Raw genomic sequence first — 23,602 nt, forward strand, 5'->3', positions numbered from 1 at the left:
CAATACTTCTCCACAGAAAGTCTTCCTCACTACAGAGGATGAGTCATCAATGAATACAAACACAGTTTCATTACAGTGTAAGGGTCACTTGGACCTCCTTGTTGCATTAGAAAAGTAATTTAAAAGTTAGGGTTTTTTTCCCCTAGATTTAAAGACTAACAGAAAGCTCTGATATATTGACTTAGAATACTAAAACCTCTCCTTGGCTCTCAAAATTGGAACCCAGTGAGTTTGTCTTCTAGGAAAACTGGTAGCTATACTTTACTTGTTTCTTTTAGCAAATATTTGTTAAAATGTACCCTATTCCAAGCATTGTGTCAGAAAAAGCAAGAAATATGTAGGGCAGCATGTGTCAAATCTTTCAGTTTATTGTTGGTGAAACAATGAGCGTCTTGATGACAGACTCCTGAATTCATTGCCCTGTGCTCAGTATTGGCACATAGGTTTTTATTAAATGGAGTTATGTATGAATGACTGTATGTATGCATGAATGAAGTGTCAGACTGAGTTCCCTGGCTTGTGTTTTCTATGTTTTCTATGCTGGGAGTGTTTTCGATGATGGGAGAGCTATAACCAAATAGTCACAACTACTCAAGTGAAAATAACGCTAAGGTTCCAATAGGATAATCCAGATGTCCCAGTAACATCCCCGCCAGGAAGTCAGTTAATACTTGGAGTAAGACTTTCATCATTTTGATTTGTAATGGTTAAAATTCCCTAAGTGGGAGAAAATGCACCAGACTTCAGAAATGAGGAGGGTCACCAGGAAATTACTTTCTTCTTAGATTATATCAGAGGAAAGGTTAATGCTAAAGATAGACCACTATAACGAATACTATTTAGTATAGTTTATAAAACATTTTTATATAAGTTTTCTCACTGGTTCCTTATAGCACTCCTGGGAGGTAGTCACAGAGAGTATTAGTGCACTTATCCCCCTTATATAAAGCTGGAAATGAGGCTCAGAGAATATAAATGTCTTATTCAAGATTTTAAGCTATTTAACAGCAAAGTGGACTAGCTAGACTCTAGTATTCTTTTTTGCTGCCCAGATGGACAACCCTCTTACCGATGGGGTGTCATAGGTGGTAGATTACATCAAGTATATCTTTCTCTTTTCCCCTCGATTTAAAAATATTATCTATTGTTGTACCATGAGATGAGATAAATTATCTTTACTACAGTGTATCTTTATGGTATACTCTGCATACTATTAAAGAAAACTCAATTTTCAAATAAAGCCTTGACACAATGCTTCATCTAATTCCATGGGGAAGAGCCCCATGTGACCCTCAAATTCCCTTTTCTACATAAACCTTATTTTATAAAAAGTTAGCTGGAACATGCTGAAATGATCTTTTTCTCTTACACAGAGGAAATATCTTTATTTATTTTAATGTTGTACTTAGCTTAGACACATCTATTCAGGAATTTCATTGCCTTGGTATCCTTGGAAGGACAATGGTGCTTTATCATTGTAGAAAGCAACTTGGGAGGAAGGACCATGGAGATATTCAACCCTCTAAGGAGCAAGGGGAGGCAGTACAATCTGTGAGCTGTCATATCAGGTCCTACTGGAGAATCAGCTTGCATTTGGAGAATGGTTTTCAATTGCAAGGATGGCCGTGACTCTAAAATAACAGCGGCTTCATGTTAATCTTGTAGCAGGATTACATTTCAGGCCATTGCTTTGCAGAAGATGAAGCAGGTTTGTCTCTGCCTCAATGACAATGATGTAATTGTAGGCTTTATAACTGGGTCATATGGAAGGGAAACTCAACTTTGTTCAGGACCAGGGCTGGGTAACTGAACAAAATTTGAGATTCTATCATTCCCACCAACAGATGAGATCTATGACAGAGAAAATAAAATTTAATCTCTCTTTCTCAAAGAGCTATATTTCTACATTCTTACTGGCCTATATAATAACTACATAAAGGATAAACAGCTCTCTCTATTAATGCTTCATTAAGAATTTTTATATCAATGTGACAAATGGTGCATTCTTTTCACAGAATAAAGTGCTTGGAGCTTTGATTCCAGCTGGTCTGGATTGGAAAACTCATTACTGCTCCTAGCCTGACTGCCAGCAAACTCCTCAGGGGAGAGATACGGCCTTGTGTGTATAGAAACAGTCAAATCGGATTGGTCAACTTTTATAAATAAACTGTTGGAAAATGTAATTTAGTAAATCTATCAATTACAGATTGTTTCCTTAATCATCTCTGTTATTTCCCAGTTCCAAATTTTAGGCATTTTTCGTAACAAAAATAATAATTATAGTATGCAAAAAGCTCATCATTCAGTCTCTCATAACACAACATCTATCTGTAATGACAAAGAAAATTATGAATGACATTACAATTTGGAGGAAAAAATTACAAGAGCCTTTATAGTTAAGGCAATTGATTAGCTATCTTGACCAAGCTCTAGATTGAAATCACCACTTCTTTACTCAAACATTGGCATCAGGTTAAAATAAACAAGGAATTGTCTCCAGTGGAGAAGACTAAAATGAAATTATAAATACATTGATCTTCTTCCTTTGCCCGGGGACTCTCCATCCCATAATTCCATTTGCATAATGGGTTATTTTGTTCCCTTTTAAATGTTAAATTTGGAACATTTCATTCTAAGTGCCAGCAAAAAGTAAACACGTGGAGTTCTAAGCCCACAGCTTTTCATATTTATCTGAGACAAAGAATCAGTCCATTTTGCCTGTATTTAGAGAAGCACAAGCACATTCTCATTTTTTCTTACACACCAAATATAACAGGGTTCTCTAAAGGGTTGTGAACATAGACAAATGGAAATTAGTATTTTACCTTGTTTATCCCACTTTCAAAGACAAAGACAGACACACACACACATACACACACTCTCATTATATTCCCTTCTGACACACACACACACACACACACACACACACACATCCTCACTATGTCCCCTTCTGAAGGCTTCTGGAGATACCATTTTGCTTGTTTGTGTTGGCTCCCGACTGCACCAGCTCCCTGCCAGTCTCTGATGTCTTCTACTCCAGAGTGGTATTCGCCAGTGGTCTCTGAAATCAATGCATGCCTACACTCCTTTCTCCCACTGTTCCCCAGCGACATGGACCTGACTTATGTCTAAATGCCTGAATGGACCTAAAAAACAGTCTCTGCACATGAAGAATCTATTATTCAACTCAAATGGAACTCATTTTGCCTTTTAAAAGGGTGTCTTGGGATACAAATACCTGAGTTTAGTCCTTCGTGGAGGGAATTCAAGGCACAGGGCTGACTAGTGGGCAAATCTTTGGCAGGAGGAGAAAATTCCAGGTTCCCCCATACTCCTGTAGGCACATTCCCTCCTCCCCAGGGCAGCTCTGCTGGGGGCCAGGAGATGAAGATGCACAGCAGCCAACTTGCCCAGTGTTTAGGAGTGGTGATCAGAACTGCAGATTTATGGAGGGTTAGAAATTGCCCCTTTGCAGTCTGCATCTCTTTGCATTACAATAGTCACTATTTTGCAGCATCTCCATCTCAGCCTCCTAATGCTGAAAACTCTGCTTTTCTAAAGCTTCTCACATTCTATTTGTATTAGCAGCTAGCTTTTCTTGGAATTCAAACTTTATTGGCTAGGTTCTAGGTAAAGAGATTTTATGCTGGTTAATGGTTAAAAAAACACACAAAAAACAGCCTCTCTAAAGGTTTTTTTCAACACAGCTCTTCAAGTAGCTAGTAGATGGGTCTCCCCGGAAACATCAGTAGCAGCTAAGTTGCCCTGTCTCCTGATGACAATCTCTGCCTATTCCAAGCGGTTAGTTGGTGTCCGGCCTAGAGCTGACACTACTAAGACCCTGAAGTAAGGGGGAGAAACTTATTATCATGGGAGATAGGTCCAGGTGACAGTAGAGGTTCTGCCAGATCATGAAAATGTCCAGGGAGTATGGATAGCTCCACACAGGGTCCCAACAAATGGCGGCACCAGTTGTTCTAGAAGTGGATGCCCAACAGGTAGATGGAGTCCATCCAGGGGGAATTTGGGCAGCACATTTGTTGAAGTTCAGGCAGTTAGGCTGTGTGCATCGAAAGGTGGAGAACAGAGGCCCTGCTCCTGAGCAGGGGCCTAGTTAGAGATAGACAGGTCTTAGTGTTAGAAGGGGGTTGAGGTATGTCCCAGAACTAGCACTCAGAAACAGGGACAAAAGCAGAGCTAAGATCTGGGTTATGGCAAAGGGGGTTCATGGAACACCTTGGAATTTGGGACGATCGGGCAGAGATTCATGATCAGAACTGGACTGCTGAAGCAAGGGACTGAGGGGGAGACCACAGTGTGGCTCTATTTCTATCTTGTAGCAAAATCTAGGAAATGAGGCATAATAAGGTTCTTGGGTGAGGGTGGGGATACAACTGTGGTTGAACCAGAGGTTTGAGGACTAAGTGTGTGTGTGTGCGCGTGTGTGCGTGTATGTGTGTGTATGTAAACTGCTATTGGTTGATGAAAGAGAAAACATTGAAAAAAATCAGTACCTTTTCTATCTACCTTGTGTCTCATATTGCTTCCTCTTTCTTTTTATCATCATAATCTTAATAACTATTCTTATCAATATTTTTATCATAAACTTGTGAGAGGTTCACCTTTGAAGAATACTGGGGTAGGGGAGAGCTTTAGCTATTCTGTCTCTGCCCAACTACATTCTGCTTGGGAGTCTGCTGTCTGCACTGGCTATATCCAGAGTTAGATGACCAGGGAGAGACACATGGGAGAGGCAAGCCAAGAGCCCAGAGATGATAATAGTGACATTATATCACGTATCGCGTTCCTTCTATGTGCCAAGTACAAGGTAGGACACCTAACATACATCATTTAATTTATTCTTGGCAAGGTAAGAATTATCCTTCTCATGTACACAAATAATGCCACTAAGGCTCAAAGAGGTTGTATAACTTCCCTGCTATCCCAGCTAGTGCTCCCCTCAGCCTACTCTCCCCCTGACAAGGGAGCTGAGAAAGCTTAAATACCTCTTGCCTCCAATCAGGATTCGAGAGATGAAACTGGCCTCAGCTGGGGAGAAGCCAGGGCCCATGTATGAATAAATGAGAAAGGAAGGGGATGAACCAACGTGTGGTAAAATAGAGCTTCAGATAGGCTGAGCCCAGGTCAAAGACTAAGCTATTTTAACTGACTGGTACCCAGACCTGACTCTGGATCATTAGGGAAGCTCTTAACGATAGATAAATCCTCCTTCATTTAAAAATATAGATTCAGTAAGTTGCTAAGAACACTGATTAAATGACAACCAGGTTCCCTTGGAACATAAGAACTTTTGCCTGAGCCTCTGACATCCAGACTTTACATTGTAAAACCAAAGCAGCCATTTCAAAGAAAGGTCTGACACAGGGTATTCTTAGTAGGTGTTGATTATTTAGCAGAATTGTGGATTTGGGCTGAGAGGAGTGGCCAAAGAAATCAGTTCCTCGGAACTAGAGGAGTGGCCAAAGAAATCAATTCCTCGGAACTCTCTGATTAGTAATTTACATGACATTTTCTCAAAAGAGGTAGCAGGCACCTAATGTGCCGGCTGATAGGGATGGTTCCTCTATTCACAGGAAATCTGAACAGTCAGCCTGTTTTGGTTATTAGGATCAAACTTTCAGTAAAGACTGGTCTCAACAAGGAGTGGATCAGGGGACTGTGCCAGTTCAGAGAAACCTGGGAAGCTTGTTAAAATGCAGAGTCCCAGGCTCCCAAATTCAGGATGTTCTTCAGGTGGTTCTGATGCAGGTGGTCCCATAGGGACACTTCCGGAAAGTCTAACATGGATTTCCCCTCCCACCTACCCACTGTATTTGTGAGGGTGAAATGGACTGGACATTCCTGATTTTGACAGAATGCAGGTAGCGAGTCTCCCCACCTGCCTGTGAACAGCCACCTTCCTATACACACATGCTCAGTGTCAGTGCTGCCATGGTCAACCCCAGGAGACACTGTGGCAGCAAGGAGAGGAGCCCTCTCAATAACAGCTACAGCTGGCTTATCCCTGAGCCTCAATTGTTGCTTTTCTTCCATTCTGGTCACAGGACCAAAGCTAGGTAGGTACCAGGAATGAGGGACAAAAGGGGGGACATAAAGGCTGCTATATCTCTCAATTTCTCCCCTCCGTGGTTACTACCGTGTTTTCCCGAAAAAAGACCTAGCCAGATCATCAGCTCTAATGCATCTTTTGGAGCAAAAATTAATGTAAGACCAGTATTCTATTCTATTCCATTCCGTTCCGTTCCGTTCCGTTCCGTTCCGTTCCATTCCATTCCATTCCATTCCATTCCATTCCACTACACTACACTACACTGCATTACATTATATTATATAAGACCCAGTCTTATAGTAAAATAAGACCAGGTCTTACGTTAATTTTTGCCCCAAAAGACGCATTAGAGCTGATGGCCTGGCTAGGTCTTATATTCGGGGAAACACGGTAGACACACCAATTAGTGCTGTATTATGAAAACTTCAGTGCTTTTTAACTAGCAGAAGGTGGTTCTGACTTCCTTGGATGGGCCAGCTTTAAGGACAAGGAGTTGCTGAGGCAGAAAATTCCCCAGTGGCAGGATTGATGGATGATATGACATTGTCTCCTGGGGACACAGTGATTTGCAACAGCGTTTCAGCAACCCAAAATAAACCATCACTCTGCACAAGGGATGACAAACTTAATGTCTACATGCTTCACCATAATTCTGGGGCAGAGCTTCCCAGACTCCAGGTTAAGCCTTTCACTATGGCCCAAAACTCTGGAGCAGAAATGCGGGAGGGATCCTATGAAAATTGTTCTTTGGATGATCACCTTTCATCTGAGGATCTCCTAGTGCTTTATAAATATTAATTAAATTGCCCCACCTTCGTATACATAACTATTATCCATCCACCACTCCCAGACCCATGTCAACTCCTTAAAGATGAGGAACTTTAAGGATAGCATGGCTAGACTCTAGTGGCGGAGCTTATCATAGAGGCAAAACCCAAAATTCAATATTCTTCATTTCTAGTATCCGATTGAAGAAGACTAAAGTGTTGGAAAAGATCGTATGATTCCTTTGCATATAAATATTGTGAAGTACTATTAGGAGAGCAGAAGAATAAAATATGTATATTGAATTTATCATTTAATTATAAGAACTATTCTGTTAATCCTAGTTTTTAACCAATCTTTTCCCTCCCGAGAAACTTAACTTCTTTCTGTTTCAGTTTTTCCATCTATAAAATGTGTCATAATAGGGTTCCCTAGTCTCTTACATTATTCTATTGTAAGCATTGATGTCTTGTCAAGTGGTATGTTCTACAACCTGTAAAAGATGTTCGTGTTTCCCTGCAATGACAGCAAACCCTCACAGTTTGAAATGACTTTTCCTAATCCATCACCTACCCCCGAAGAATTTTCATGATCAAAGCTGTTCTTCTTATTATCAGAATTCCCTTCCTCTTCATGTTAGTTCATGGCCACTGGCTTGTACGAGATTATCTTATCTAAGACAGTCACAGTCCTTTTTTTGGAAAGTTGGCACTAAAACTATCACCAAGGTTATAAGTGAAAAACTGTAGTTAAGAACAAATATTGTTAGTGATTCTAAAAATCTATCTCTGCCTCTATTCTGTTTAAAGAACATCAGTTTTTCATTTAATATGTTTACCTGGAAATAGCCAACTGGGAGTAGGTTGGAAAGTAGTGGGGCTACTACAAGGTACTTGGAGACAGAGTTGCTGGTGAATAAAGCAGCCAAATTAACAGGCTTTGTCACCAGCCCTCCAGGCTCACTCTGGGTTGTGGGCCATGGAGGAGGAGAGAAGAAAGAGAAGACCCAGTCACAGCCTCAAAGGGTCTGGAGCAGAGAGGGGAAGAGGAGGCACAGAACAGGGCATGTACACAGAACGGTCACCACAAAGGCCTGTGGGAAAAGGGAAAAGGAAACAAAGCAGCAAAGATGGCTCCTTCAGGGGTTAGCCATGGAGGTCTACTTCCTGAAGGAAAGGCAGATTGCTAAGTCCTAGATGAGACCAATTACCAGGTACGTTTGATGCAGCTGGTGCACGCACGATATAATACATTTATGTATTGAGATTTCTTATGAGATTTACAAAGAAAATAATGTATGCTGCTTCTGGTATGTCAATGATAAATATTTCCACAGAGTCTTTTTCATGAGGCAAGTGAGAAACATCTACAAAGGAAGTCACTGGCTGGAGCAAAAATCTGTAGTAATGAAATATTCTTGGATTTCTTTTAGAAAGTATTAATAAAATTCCAGGAAAAAATAGAGAAGAGAGAAGTTCCTGGGGGAAGAAATATATATATATATATGTAATGGGAATAGTGAGAGTTCGGGGGAAACAGCCACACAAAGAAAGGCATGGATACTCATTTGTTTAAGGCTGAGCAGTTTAAGATATGCTTTTATGTAGTGTGTTATTCGATGCTCTAAACAGCTGGATGTGTTAGGAGCACAAAAAAAACGAGAGACTTGCCTCAGGTCAGTGAGTTGGTAAATGGGCCCTGGAGTCAGCAAAATGGGTCTAAATCCTGAGTCTGCTACTCCTTAGCCATGTGACCTTGGTCAATTACTTGCCTTTCAAAACCTCAGCTTCCTCAGAGGGTTGCTGGAAGAATTAAATGACATATTACACATAAAATGCTCAGCAAAGAGTCTGGCACATCACAGAACACACTCAATAAATGTTAGTGCACATGACATGTTTCCACAGACTCCCTACACAGCAACAAGATTGATTAAAAATAAAGAACATCCAACTTTTCTGAACTGATATACTCAACTGAAATGCTCTCTTCCAAAATGTCCACTCTGAGTGCTATGCCTGACTCCAGCATTGCTCTGTTTTCACAAAATTATTCTGGACCCTTCCCGTTGGGAAAGTACTCAGGTCTTATTTAAAACACACACACATATGTGTATTGTTATTGGTGGCAAATCTTGGTCCTTCTAATTTTTATTTTTTATTTTTAGAATTCATCATTTAGAGCCAAATCTAATGAAAAAGGAACATAATCAAGAGGGATGTCTCTCATCTAACCTTGACTTTTTAACTATGATTTAACATAAAAGTCACTCTTTCATCGTCATACTTGAACTGCCTCTATGCAATTTTGAGACAGGAAACGCTGGGAAGGAAAGAAAGAAGACCAAAAGGAGAAGAAAGGCAATGGGAGGAGAGAGAAAGGCCAAAAGTGAAAGGACAAGTCAAGGCAGAGAAAATAAAACCAGCTTAGAAACATCACAGAGAAATGAACCTTGTAGGCAAGAGATGTTAATTATAGTTTGCTTTTTGAGACATAACTCATACTACTATTTGTTTTGTGAAAGGGGGAGAGTCCTTATAATGGGCTACAATAAACTTTCCAGTCAAGGCTAGATCGTTGTTTTCTTCTGCTCTGAGAAAATATGTTTAGTAAAATACCGCAGCCTTTTGAAAAATTGAACCATTTTTCAGAACACATATTTTACTTTTTCCTTCATATTTTGGACAATCGTTCACCACCTGTTCACTTCTTTGCTCTTGTCTCCTCAAGGTTCCCAGACAAGCAGGGGCTTGAGGATGAGGACTTGTGGGAAAGGAAGGAAACCCGGGAGCTCTCTTATGTGAATAACGTGATTAGCAAAAAGTATAAAGGAGGCTTCTTCCCCTGTTCACAAAGCAGATTTTCTCCAGAAGCTGGCAGAGCTCCCAGACAATTTGCTCTGGGGACAGACTCTGGCTAAACTGCTGCCAGTGCCAGGCTCTGCGGCCTCCAGATTGATGAGTTTGGGTGGCCATGGTACGGGAACACTAAAGAGGCGGGAAGTGGGGGAAGGCCTCCGTGAGGAGCACCAGGAAGGGCTGACTTGGGTCACACAACAGAGGGAGACGCAGCTGTGAGCACATCATTGCCCAGGGCCTCTCGGTGCTGAAATAGCTACAAGAAGGGCTGAGGGGCTGGAGAGAGGGGGAGATGGCTCCAGGGTCCCAGACGGAGGAGACTGCATGGTCACAATGCAGGATAATGAGTAGGAAGGATGAGGTGGCCCTCAGGGGCTAGTCAAAGACTCAGGCTGTTTTAAGCTACACAAAGCAGCGTAGAGAGCAGAGTAACCCTCGTTTCCAGCACCAAGCAAGTAGTTCTCCTGACTTCCTGCCTGGCCCAGGGGACTGACCAAACCATCGTGTGGGTTGGGGAATGATCCAGAAGCAAATGTTGCTGCCATGCTCCCTGGATCCTGCATTCAGTATTGTCACCAGAGCAATGCCCAGCCTACCCCTTTCAGCTTCCCCTGGGTGGTGATTTCAACAAACACTCATTCTGGAGTACTTCTGCTTGAACTGGAAATCAACAGGCACACTATGAACTAGAATGTGCTGGTGGGGAAAGGAGGGGAGACCAGGGCAGTGGTTGTCAGCTTTCGGAGTGACTGCCAAGGTTTTAGTTCAGCCAGACTGGGATTCCCAATAGGGAAACTTTAAAAAATTATTTTCCCCTGGAGTAGAATTTTGTAAAGGTCTATGGCCATGAATTATTCAGGGTCCCTAGCTGATTTAGCCCCCAGTGTCTTCCAGATGGCCTCAAATGGCTTCTTGGTGAGCTTGGATAGTAACAGAAAAGGTACAGGACATGTTTGCCTCTCTGTCGCCTAAAATGTCCACTGGCCAGTCTGCCCTGCGGCTACTATGGAGCTGGGAACTGGTAGTCAGGGTGAGCTTGCTGTTTTCTCGGCTCTTTCCCCTCAATAGCCTCTCTCTCTCTCATACAACTAATTCCTGATCAGCTCAAAAAATTCAGAAAATACAGAAAAATGTAAACAATACCACCAATCAAGACTAAGCACAGCTGATATGATAGTACACATTCCGCGTGATTTTTTTCTATGCTAACATTTTGCAATGAGATTATAGCATGCATGTATTTTTATAACTGACTATTTTTCACACTACAATAGATCACAAATGTTATACTTCCATGTTAATAAGTATAGATCCAAATTATTTTATTTTTAGTAAGTAAAACTAACTTTATTTTTCCCATCTATGCATTTCCTGGGCATCAAAGATAGGACAACTATATTGTAAACAAAATAGGAAAACAAAAAATTTAACTTGTAAAAATCCTGCAGATTATCATTTTAATGGCTATTTAATAATCCAGAATAAGAATATGCTGATTTAATTAATTGCCTGTAATTAAATATTCAAAAATCTTTATGTAAACATCACTGAATCCTTGTCAGATCATTTGCTTAAGATGAATTCTTCAAAACGGAACTGGTGGGTGAAATCCCACCATCTATTTTTTTTTTTTTTTAGAAAAGGAAATAACCAAATTTAATACATACATTTGTAAAATCCCATCTTTTTAAACGCTTTGATGCATCCTGCCAAAACTCTCTTCCAGCAAGTCGCTGCTAATATTCCATCTTTCCAGCATTGAATATAACCGCCTGTATTACCCCCCGACCCTTGACACAAGGCATTATAAGTCTTTTTCATCTTTTCCAATCTGATGGTTATAAACGAGATTTATCATTTTCTGTTTTCATTTGGTATGCAGTATTTTTCTCTTCTCTCTCCCACACCTTCCGTCATCTCCTGGAGCTCTTTTTCCATCAGCATGCCCCTCATTCAATGATGAACATTAATGGAGCGCTCCCTGTGTGTGGGCACTGTGCTAAACATCAGTGCCACAGCAGCAGCTCCAACGGGCTTGGACTGGCCTGTGGGCGCTGGAGAGAGCTTCACAGAGGAGGTGATATTTATGCTAGGTTTGATGGAACAGTGAAAGCACGATGGAGAGGAAAAGGTCATTTCATGCAGAGGAAAGAGCATAAGCAAAGTCACTAAGGCCTCTGTTTCCATGTGGGCGTGAGGTGGGATGGGTGGGATGGTCAGACAGAGACCGGCTCTAGGTCCTTTACTATGGAGTTTAGATGTTATTCTGCAGTGATGGCAGGTAGTTAAAGGAAGTGTTTTTAGGGGAGAATAATAATAAGATTTGTGTTTAGAAAGTTAATTTTGGCAGTGGCGTGAAGGAGGAAATAAAGTAAGGAGAGAGAGAGATGGAGGCAGAAAGACCAATGAAAAAAGATTATTGCAACAATCTGTGTGAAGAAGCTGCGAGTCGGTAAGCAGTCAGCAGCAGTACAGTTGTGGAGCAGAGAAAGGGATGAGTTGAACTTTTCAGGACTGGAGACTGGGTAGGTAGGGGAAGCGAGAGAGAGGTTCAGTAAGACTCGGAGCAGAAGAGAAGGTATAAGTTTGGACAAAAAAGGAGGAAAGATGGATTCAGTTTTGAACATACTATATACATTTAAGGTGCCTGTTGGATTTGAGATGGAAATACCAAAAGGGAATTTCTAAATATTGGGCACTCTGAAGAGAGACCGTGGCTGTGGGTACACATTTAGGACTCACCAGTGCTCAGAAACCACACAGCGATTGCTGGGAGCACTTCTCCAACCTCCGTCCAGGCCTGACAGCCTGTATTCTAGACAACTTGTCTTTGTGCATAACTGTGAGCCCCTTTCCCTTCTCTCAGAGGTGCCCAGTTTGTTAGAAGAAAGAATGGATGGATCTTCATGTAGCCAATTCATCCAAAAGCAGGAAAAATAAGCTATTTATCTTATAGGGCAAATAGTAAACACTGTTTTAAATAAAGGTGTTTTTTAACACAAAGAAATAACTCCCTAATGGTGTGGCAAATTATGGACAGAAAAAAGCCTTTCAGAGCTCTCTCAAGACTTACCAATAAAGCACCCTGCCTGGGGGTAGGGGACTCTGTGCCCCTGCTAGAGATCTGAAATGGCAAAGTCACTGCCAGCCACTGGAGGAACTATCATAACTTGAGTTTGCCTTGAGACAAAGACTCACAACCTGAGAGCTGCTCCCAGGAGCCAGGTTTAAGCCCCGGACCTGAAGAGGAACCAGGGGTGTGGTGCCCTCCCATTGGCTGTCAGGCTTCTCAGCTGTGATTTGAACAACTCAATTAAAAAGACAGACAGCTGCTGTCTAAATTTAAATAGAAACATTCTAAAACAACTCTGGGTAATTTTAGCCTACTCTGTCCTCCTCAGCATCTTAATAAATCTTTATCTAGAGAAACAGAAAGTGCTTTTGAGAGTCACGCTGGGATGGAAATGTGTGTCGATGCTCAGCTTCGTTTTTCAGCAGCTGACATTCCAGCTCAGGAAAACTTTCCTCTGACATGACTAGAAACTGCCCTTTTCACTGGTCATGCCGTCTACTTCCCTCATTGGTTCCCTCTTTCTCTGGTGTGTCAAATCAGAGATGCTTACTGCTCTCTGGTAACACAGCTCTGGCTAGGCCCACAGAATCAGACAGGAACCATGAACCCATCACTGCTTCAAACAGTCGCTTTCCATTTTGTGCACATCAGGAATGAGTCTGCGACAGAGGCACCTCATTCACTAAAGCCAAGGAATGAACAAACAAAACCTGTATTATTTCAGTAACATGAACCTGCCTGGAAAGGAGACCATTTAATTAAAAACAGTATTTTGATCCATGATAAGTATCACTTTATCAGGATGCATTACTTTCCCCTTTACAAATATGGATAAAATTCGCTACAAGTAAAAAAAAAAAGTAAGAGTTTCTTAAACATACTAGGATTCAGAGGTATAGAAAGATAGCACAGAGAACATATCCTAACCCTAGGCTCACCATCACAGGACCAATAATGTGGGATGTGGGAATAAATGGCTCCTATCAAGTTCAAATGCTAAAATTACACAAGATAAATTGTAGCTAATATTCTGGAATGTTTCCTGCTAGAAATGTCCAAAAGGCTGTTTATTTAAAATGATGTAAACACTCCAAATGAGGAGGGCAAGGTCAAAAGGAACAAGGCATGGAAAACTCCTGAATTTCTGTTTCCCATTCCTTATTCAGAACATAGCATAATTCTAAGGCCAAATTGTTAGTTTCTGGGCAGAGGAAATGATTTATACTATGAAAAAGGAAAAAAGAAGCTCTCTGGAGCACCTATTTCCTGAATAACAAGCCACCCTGATAAGCTGGCACGTTTCCCATAAGAATTTGTGGCAAAAACCCCCTGCAACATCAAAGATGAAAACTGCTTCCTAATTTAAGCCAACACTTGAAACGGTTGACACTGGCAATAGAAATTCAACTAGAAACAATTCACTTCACCGTTCAGTGTATGTGCTTAAGGTGTGTGACTCACACCCATCGATGTATGGGCAGCCCCTCCTATGGCCACCATGCTTCTTTCACCCCATAAGCCTTCTTCCTCCATTACCTGAAGACACATGAGTTACCCAGGCCTTTCTGTGTTCACACAAACAAAAACTAATCCAAAACCAGTTGAGTATCATGGATCTTGCTCCATTCAAAACTTTTCTCTTCACATTCACGCGACATTCATACTACACCTCAGTTTATATCTTTAACATTTCCTCCATCATATCCCAAAACAGGTAACTGCGAAAATCCTTTCGAGTGCAACTCCAGCAACATGTCAGCAGATTGTAGAAGGCAGGATTGTAAATGTGAACTGCTTCTTTTTCTCTCCCTGCAAAGTTGGTGGAGAAATCATAAATCTCATAACTCTCGGTGTGGCAGCAGCAGAACCAGATGACTATTTTCTGTTGGGACCTGTGTATTCACCACCAGCATGGCAGGAGCCCCGCCGAGGTCTTCTGAGACACAGCATGCTCTATGGCCAGCGTTCAGGGCCACCAAACCATTATCTCCAGAACGGATCAGAATATTTTAAATGTAATGAGCTCAGTTCCAATATGAGAATCAAAAGAGATCTGTTAGGGGGGAAAAATGCCTCCTTATGCATCTGCCCTGATTGGGAAAGCTAGTAACCAGAGAAAAGGGTTCTAAGAGAACAGCTTACACACAAAATCCAAAGGACCAAACACCTGAAAAGAGCATACACAGGCTCTGGAATGCTGCCCTGCTTTCTTCTGCACTCCAGGCCTTGTTTTTGTCTTGCTTTTCTTCTCTCTCCTGCCTTTCCTGTGTAGACAGCTGTGGGACAGTGATTCTGAGCAGGGCCCGAAGAGCTACGTCCGCTCCCTGGACTCAGGCCTTGGCTCCATCTCTTATTTGCTGTGTGACCCTGGGAGGTCAACTTGTTTCTCTGTGCCTCATTTCCTCTTCTGTGAAATGGACTGCTTTAAATGAGATAACCTAGTTGAAGCTTTTTTCACGATATCTGGCACATAATATAACTTGTCCCTTCTGTTCCACTCCGTTCCTAATTAGACCATGCATGGATGGGTCTTTCCAAATGTACAGTGGAAGCAACTTGAGAACTGAATTCCAGTCTCTGCCTTTGGGACTTTGAGCAGATTCAGAGTTGTGCTAAAAAGTGCTTTATCTCCTGTAATCCATAAGATACCTATAAGACAGTGTGGTAGATTTACACTAGTTATTCCCCAACCAATCATGCTCCTAGGAATCATACCCTTGCCTAGTTTCCTCCCATATCAACTCTGGGCTTCATTGTGTGCTTACTTTGGCCAATGCAGTCAGCAAATGTGAGATTGATAGAGGCTTCAGAAGTGCCTGCACATTAAAGCCTGTACCCTTACAATGCTGCTGCTACCATGCGAGAAAATATTGCCTCCTTGAGGATGAAGGAGCACAAAAAGAGAGGCCCAGCTGTCCCAGCTGAGCCCAGCCCCCAACTGTCTTCAAGCTAAAGGAAGCTGTATGAATAAGCCCAGGCAATACCAGTGATTAAACTAGCCTATTGACTCACAGAATCACGAAAAATAATAAATTGTTGTTTTATGTCACTAATTTTAGGGTTTTTTTGTTACTCTTCAATGAGTAACGAAAAGATAAATTGGTCAGAGGGCACTGCCATAACAAAAACTTAAAACATGTGGCTCTGCCTTTGGGACCAGATGGTGGGCAAAGGCTGGAAGGGCAGTGAAGAAATTGTTCTTGAATGCTGGGAAAAAAAAGGCAACCCGTACTGCTGAAACAATCAGCAAAATTGTCATGTATAAGGTAATGTATACGGTAAAAACTATAGCTAATAAATCTGTGGATCTGGCTAAAGAGATTTCCAGGCAGAATGATTCAGCTTTGTATAGCAGGGAACAAGACGAGAGAGAGGGATGAGTGAAAGCAGGAACTGTTGAGCTTGCAATCAAAATTTAGAGGAAATAGAAGGGCTCAGGACTGGCTGGGTTGAAAAGTAAAACTGTTTCTCATTTCCACTCTATCTAGCTGGTAAAGAATTCTCAAGGTAAGAAAGGGTCTCAGGATAAAGATTACTCAAGGATGTGGGTGTAAGATGCTTTATTAAGGCCTCTAAAAGACTTTAGAAAATGCTGAGTATGCCTCAACTGGACAAAAGGGCTTCTAAGATTTATAAAAGCCTAATCCCAAAATCGTTCTGAGTAATCAAGCTGGACTGCCCAATGTGGTAGTTACCAGCCACACGTGGCTATTGGGCACTTGAAATGTGGCTAGTCTGAATTGAGATGTGCTATAAGTGTAAAATATATACTGGATTTAAAAAACCTAAAATGAGAAAAATGTAAAATATTTTAATTTTTATATTGATTACATGTTGAAATGTTATTTTGGATATATTGAGTTGAAATATATTACTAAAATCACTTGTTTCTTTTTACTATTATTTAAATTGTGGCTCTTAGAATTTTAAAAAATTCTATGTAGTTCACGTTCGTGATTTGCATTATCTTTCTATTAGACAACACTAGTGTAGAGAGATGCCTGTTCCAGAAAGAATTGTGGGTATACATTTTGTCTAATGGAGTAACAATAAGATATACAGAAAACTGGTGCAGTTTTTAAAGGTGCTCTATCAGATTGAAGTAACAGTTTAAAATGACAGGAGACCTCTAGCCCCCCAACTTTCTACAGTCAGGATGCCGGCTGAGAAAACTACTTAGCTACAAACATAGGCCATTTATTTTCAAAAAGAAAAGACATCTCAGAAGATGGAACTAAGAACCCAGAGGGCTGAGTCAAGAGCAGAACCAGACTCTAATCAAGAAACACCACCTACTTGATGAGTAGGTGAACTGGATAATATGTGCTCAAAAAGATTACAGAATTGCTATGGACCAAATTACTCTATTGCCTCCTATTACTCTATTTTTGAATGGGGATATCTATTAGAGTTACCAAGTCTCTGTTTTGACATTGTATGTTTTGACATTGTATGGTTCAGTTTACAAGCAGAAGTTAGAGGAAATAAACAGAGCCCCGGACTTGCAGGGTTGGAAGGCAAATCAGATCTCTGGTTGAAGATTTGCTACCCCCAAGAAACGTTATCTGTCTGAACTAGATGCAGATCACAAGATCATGGATTTCGAGCCTGATGTGGTCATTGGGTCAGACTTCAGGGGTCTTGGGAGGAAAGAGAGTATTTTACACATGGGAGGAATGTAACTAATTGTGGCCAGAGGGTAGCCTTGATAGATTAGAAATGACCACACATTACTTACAAATCCTCTCATTAAGAGGTAGAGTTTATTCCTTCCACCCTTTCAATCATAGGTGGCCTTTTTACTTACTTTTTTCAGTAGAATGTAGCAAAAATGATGTTTTGCAACTTTGAAGCCCAGACCTCAAGAAGACTTACAAGCTTCTACTCTTGTTCTGAGAACACCATACTGTGATGAAGCCCACGTTGAAAGGTCATATGGAGAGTCCCAGCCATCCCAGCTGTTCCATCCAATCCTATCTGAGGTCCCAGACATGAGAGTGTCACCCTCTTAAATCTATAGCTGACCGCTGCAGTCGCATGAGTAGGCCCAGGAAAAACTAGCATAAGAACTACTCAGCCCAACAAACTGTGAGAAATAAATCATTGCTGTTTTCAGGCACAATTTTGGAGTGGTTTGTTCTGCAGCCATAACTGATATCTATTCATGGTGTACTAGGGAACAAGAGTTGAGCAGATGGGACAGGCTTCCTGGTAGAGGTGTGACTTGGGGTTCTATTGCAATTGGAACGCTGTCACCCCTATTGTCTTCATTGCCTGGGCATCTCCATGGCAGGGGGCTTCCTCCAGAGCAAGTGAGCCAAGACAGGGAGAAAGTGACCAAAATGGAAGCCACATTTTTATAACCTAATATCAGAAACGACATACCATCACTTTTGTAGTCTACTGGACACACAGACCAACCCTGATAGAATGTGGGAGGGGACTAAACAGGGTGGCAAAATCTGGAGACAGCAATCATTAGGGGCCATCCTGGAGGCTGGCTACCCCGTAAACCAATAAATGAATAACTATATTTCACATCCTAGCCTTCATCTCAGGAATAACAAAGAAGCTAATTTTCCTACATCCTCTATTACTTCTCTGATTTACATGTTTATCATGGGTTCTTTACCTATTTCTCTTTACTTCTCAACCTATCACATACCCGTTGTCCCCGTCTTCAACTTCTTTAGATCATGGAACATGGCATTTTGGATCTGAATTATTCCGACTGGAGGCATTTGCTGCAGTTAGCTGACTCAGCGTCAGTCCTCAGAAGGCTCAATGATGGGAAGAAAGACACTCAAAGATCAGTACACCACAACTTTTGGAGAGCAGTACTATAAATGAATTCAGCTTAATAAAGAGCAGGCCAGCCTGGAATTATAGGGAAACATGTCTTTGCTGGTGACAGTGCGAGGTTTCTGAGGAAAACAATCTGGAAATTTGTTATAAGAGCTATAAAATTTGTCATACTATCTGACTCAAGGATTTTTCTCTTCGGACACCATACCTTCCCAAAGGAATACCAAAAAGAAAAGGTGAAATTGTTTTCTTTGAACCATGTCAAATGCCCAATAATAAGGAACTGACCTGAGTAACAGGACCAAAAACTTTTATCAGCATAAGGGACAAGTATGTCATTTCATTGATACTGACCTGTGTCTATGAAATAAAATTATGTGAGAAACATAAAGGAGGTCGCATATAAATAAACACACATTGTTAAATCAAGGTTTGAAAAATCAAAAGTGGTTTTAAAAAAAATGGTTTACTGTTGATTAGGGATTAGGATTTGGAGGGTTACATTTTTTCATGTGAACATCATTTCCCCAGGAAGTCAGTTGTCTTTGAGATGGGTAGGAAACTATCAAGCCTGAATAGGAGCCAATTTCAATAACCCAAGAGGCACCTTCTTGGTTTCCTCATCCACCAAACAGGTGCACATGCCTAAATCCCACGATTATGAAGATTAAATGAGATGAACCATCTGAGTACATTCTATCCACTGGGAAGGGGTTTATAATCAAGGAGACATAGTGGAAGCAGCATGGAACCAGGGAAGCAACCTACACTTTGAATAATGCCCCACGTTTGCATTCCATCTTCACCACTTAGTAGCTTAACTTTTTCTGAATTGTAGCTTCTTCAACTGTAAGTAGACCTTTCTATCTTGCCAGGTTCTGTTAGGATTAAATGTTGCATCTATGTAAAGAGGCTAGTAGAGTACCCAGCACGTAGTCGGTGCTCAATTACTATTAGTCCCCTTCCTTTTTGTTGCCTCAAACCTCCAACTCTTTTATTCTCTTCAAATAAATTGCAAAACAAGGAAACCTTTTAAAACTGGAAATAAGCAAGTTAAGGCCAAATTTCAAAGAAGGTGATACTTCACTGATTTATTGCCAAGTCACACAATGAAAATAGTTTGTAAGAAGTCTAAAAGGATGGTGATGCACTGCTCAAGTTAAACAAGGGACCATCAAATGGCCTTGGTGTGCGGGCTGATCTGAGCCCTTCCCTCATCTTGTGAGATAAGATTCATATTACAGAAGAGTTTGCCTACGGGTCAAAAACAGGAAGGGGCTCAAGATGTGAAAGTAACCCACAAATGAGCCTGTGACATGACTTATGAATTGTGGAGCCCGAGGGTAAACAGCCTGGAGACTTTCCAAACTCTTCCTCAGAGTAGTTTCAAACAGTTACTAGGAGTGGTGATTGATAAAATAGAGACCATCCCTAAAGGAGAACTCCTCTTGGTTCCAACTAGGATCTGAGAAATAGATTAGCTGAAAGTCAAGGAAAGGAAAAGAACAGGTTCTGGGCGTTCCCTGATTCCCCTTAAGACTGCAGTCTGTCTCCCAAACACCAGCACAGTGGAAGTAGAACATATGCTCTTTTAGAATTAAAGTCAGCCCCAAATAGCAAGGAAAGAACAGGATGCATGGATTTGTTTGTAAATAAAGACCAAGATAAATGTCGGCTGCCTGACCTCAAAGAGAGGTATGACAGGCCACTTGTAGAGAGAAGCCACAGGCAGCAGAGCCAGCCCTTTGGTCTCTGTGGTGGTCTCTGGCCGACCTTTCTGGAGCAGGGAAGCTAAGAGGGCCAGGAGGGCATCTGCTGAGGCACCCTCCTCCTGGGTCCATACGTCTTCTCTCGGTCAAGCTAAGCTTGATTGCCACTCTCATCACAAGCTGTGGTTGAATACTTTGGAGTCAGGCACTTAGATGTGAGTCACCAGTGAGGTTTAGGTAAAAGACTAAACCTCAACTTCTTTGTCTGTATAATGGGGATACCAGTAATAGCTACCTCACAGGTGTCCGTAATAAGTAAATGAGATCATATATGTAAAGCCTTTAGCCCTAGTGCCTGGCACATAGCCCGCTGTCACAAATATGACGTGCTATGGTAGTGGTGGTGGTGTAGATTTCATCCTCTGCTTTGTTATTTTACCCATGGTAGCATTTCTCACCAGAACTGGAAGACATGCAGAGTTAACAGACCATCAATGACAAACTCAGACATTTTCCCAGAGTGGGACATGGTGTTATTTATAGCAACCAAGAGAAGCAGCAGCTGTAGGTAAGAAGTGAAAAGGAAGAGCACGTGCTGGTGATCAGGTGACATTTATATCTATTAACATTGCCTCTGATCTGCCCCAAATCAGCCGAGGAGCCCATCTCTAAGAGCAGGAGAGGGCCCTGGGCTAGCCTGCAAGGAGCTTCAATCATGTTTGCTGAGGACCCAGTGGCCATTCACATCTGATACAAAATGAAGAAGGTCTCCTGGGAGACACCTAGAGAATAGTCCTCCAAAGGGGAGAGGGTTGCCCATCCCCACAGGATTTGTGGAGAGAGCTGGGCAGAGAAGGCATTGCCCCTGTTTTAGACCTGCATGGCTCCAGGCCAAGCTTCCAGCCAGGGCAGAGCCTCATTCTTACCCCAGGAACTCAGGACTGACAAACAGGACCCAAATCTAACAGTGGTGCTCAACTATTCCTTGGCCTCAGAGAACTGGATTTGAAAGAAGCTTGGGAGGGACAGTTTAGTTTCAACAGGATGTCATTTCCAACTGGAAGATAATATATATTTTTCTAGTAGGCTGGTATACAAGCAGTTTAGGAGTCCCATTACAGTAATTGCACTAAAACTCTGTGTTTGTCTTTTTGTTGGTAACACTAATAAGAGGTAGGCAAATGTTAGTGAAGATGAAATTCACCATGATATATGTAATCCAGGGCCTAGCACAGTGCCTGGAACACAGAAGGCGTGCGTTCGCTGTCTCTCTCTGTCTCTTTGTCTCTCTGTCTCTCTGTCTCTCTGTCTCTGTCTGTCTCTGTCTCTGTCTCTGTCTCTCTCTCTCTCTCTCTCTCTCTCTCTCACACACACACACACACACACATACACACACACAATGGCAAATAATGGATAACCTCACTATTTGGAGACTTAAAAAAGTAATGTAATGACACAATTGACAAATATTTCCTCTGAGAACTGATTCTCTGGTTGCTGACTCACAAACTTAGTTTGCTTTTAAAAAGTTTGCTATTAAAATGCTAAAAATTCTCAAAAGCTTCATTTTGTTCTTTTCCATATTCCCTTTATTACTTCCTTGTATCACACATGCCTCATATTTCACTTTTACAACACTTGGGATCTGGTTATGACAAACTCTAACAGCTCATCATATTCATTTTATGGTCTTTTATGTTGCTTTACTAAGTTACATCCCTTATAAAGAAGTACAGCACCCCAAAATATACATAAAAGTGTCCTTTTGTGACCCAGAGAGTAAATATGTAACTGATATGAATGTAACTGACATCTACTTAATATTTCTCAGACTCCTAATCATTTATTTTGAAAGAACGTATGGTGGTGTCTTACAAGAAGTTAATTGATGGGCTTTTGAAAAACTTAGACTAAAACAATGAATTAATAGGGGCCTATCTTCTGGTCAGATCATCATCTGTGTTTTTGTGAGTGTGCTTACAAAGGTGATTGTGTGTCTGGAGTATATGGGACACATACTGTATGTAAACATGCACACTGCAAGTGAAAACCCAGAGAACACGGATGCTGGCTAATTCATCAAGACACGAGTTTCTTCCCGGCACTGACTGTAACGGCTATTGTACTGGACGACCTAAGACATACCCCTCCCCCCAAAAGAAATCATGGGACAGGTTCTCCAACAGTAGAACCAATTCTCTCATTAGTCTGGGATGGTTTACAGACAGAAGTGATAGTATTAAAATCATTTGGTGATTCTACTGTGCCCAATATACTCATATTTAACATTAAATTTGCCTTCAAATTCTATTTTATGAGAAACAAAAGGTAAGAACAACCATTCTTTTCCTACCTGCTGCTGGAGCCACCAGAAGCCAGGCTGCTGCTCACCGAACGGGGCTGACTCCAGGAATTTATCTTCAGCTCCCTCCCTGGAACCAGAACACCGTAAGAAAACTTTCAATTGCTATGAACAAGCAGATTGTTTACTTCCAGCCAATTCTTTCTTATTCCCATGACTTGCTGAGTGCCAGAGTAGGGTGCTTAAGAATGGCTGTCTGGGGAGAAAGGGATTGAGTTTGGGAGGAAAGAGAAGAAAGAGTTCCCAAGGCAAGAGTTAGTTCATCCAATACCCTTCCTTCAAGGAGAGGAAAGCCCTCTTTTCAGCTTTAATTTCTCATAGAAGGTCTGCCACTGCATTACTCACAGGTAATTACTACATTGCCCCTTCAAAACAGCAGACATACTTTTTGGGCAAGCCTCCAGATTTCTGATGCATGCCTGTACCTGTCCACAGGGATATCGCTGTGCCTGGGAAAATTAGGAGGGCAACAAGCCCGCCCAAAGGGAGGGCCCAGTCTAGGCTATTAATCAAGGTCTTGGGATAAAATATACCACAAAAGAAGATCAGAAGCTGGTGGGAGCCCCTCTGTCCATCGGGCATCCACTTCACTCACGGGATCACCTGGTTGGGGCTTGAACTTCTGCCAAGTAGGTACACTTTGTTAAGCTTCAACTTGTTTCCCCAGAAAGGAAAAGAGCAGCAAGGATTACTATCGCAGGAGGAATGTGGTTTTCTAACTCTGGGCAGTCCATGTAGGAGGGTCAAAGATGATAGATGTGCAATTACAGTTCATTTAAGTTTAATATCTTGAAATACAGTGTTTAAGAAGACATTTCAATGATAAGCAAGTGTTATAGAAGCTTCACGTTTGATTCATTGCTGGTCTCTAAGAAGGTGGAGGTAACATAGTAGAGAGGATAGAGCAACAGGGCAGACATTGGGAACACTTGGCCCTGCTGTTTACTATCGTGACCTTGG

The 23,602-nt window shown here is 41.6% G+C and overlaps 1 protein-coding gene across 1 annotated transcript in view; it reads right to left on the reverse strand.

Annotated features, from left to right (window-relative positions):
• FRMD6 (FERM domain containing 6) overlaps nucleotides 1-22,733 on the reverse strand; it is a 212,507-nt gene extending 189,774 nt beyond the window's left edge. Inside the window, exon 1 of the mRNA XM_074327478.1 lies at nucleotides 22,634-22,733. The gene's annotated coding sequence lies outside the window, so the exon portion shown is untranslated. The remainder of the gene's footprint in view (nucleotides 1-22,633) is intronic.
• Nucleotides 22,734-23,602: the final 869 nt, after the last annotated feature.

The sequence above is a fragment of the Rhinolophus sinicus genome, linkage group LG03, assembly GCF_036562045.2.
Source record: "Rhinolophus sinicus isolate RSC01 linkage group LG03, ASM3656204v1, whole genome shotgun sequence".
NCBI lineage: Eukaryota > Metazoa > Chordata > Mammalia > Chiroptera > Rhinolophidae > Rhinolophus > Rhinolophus sinicus.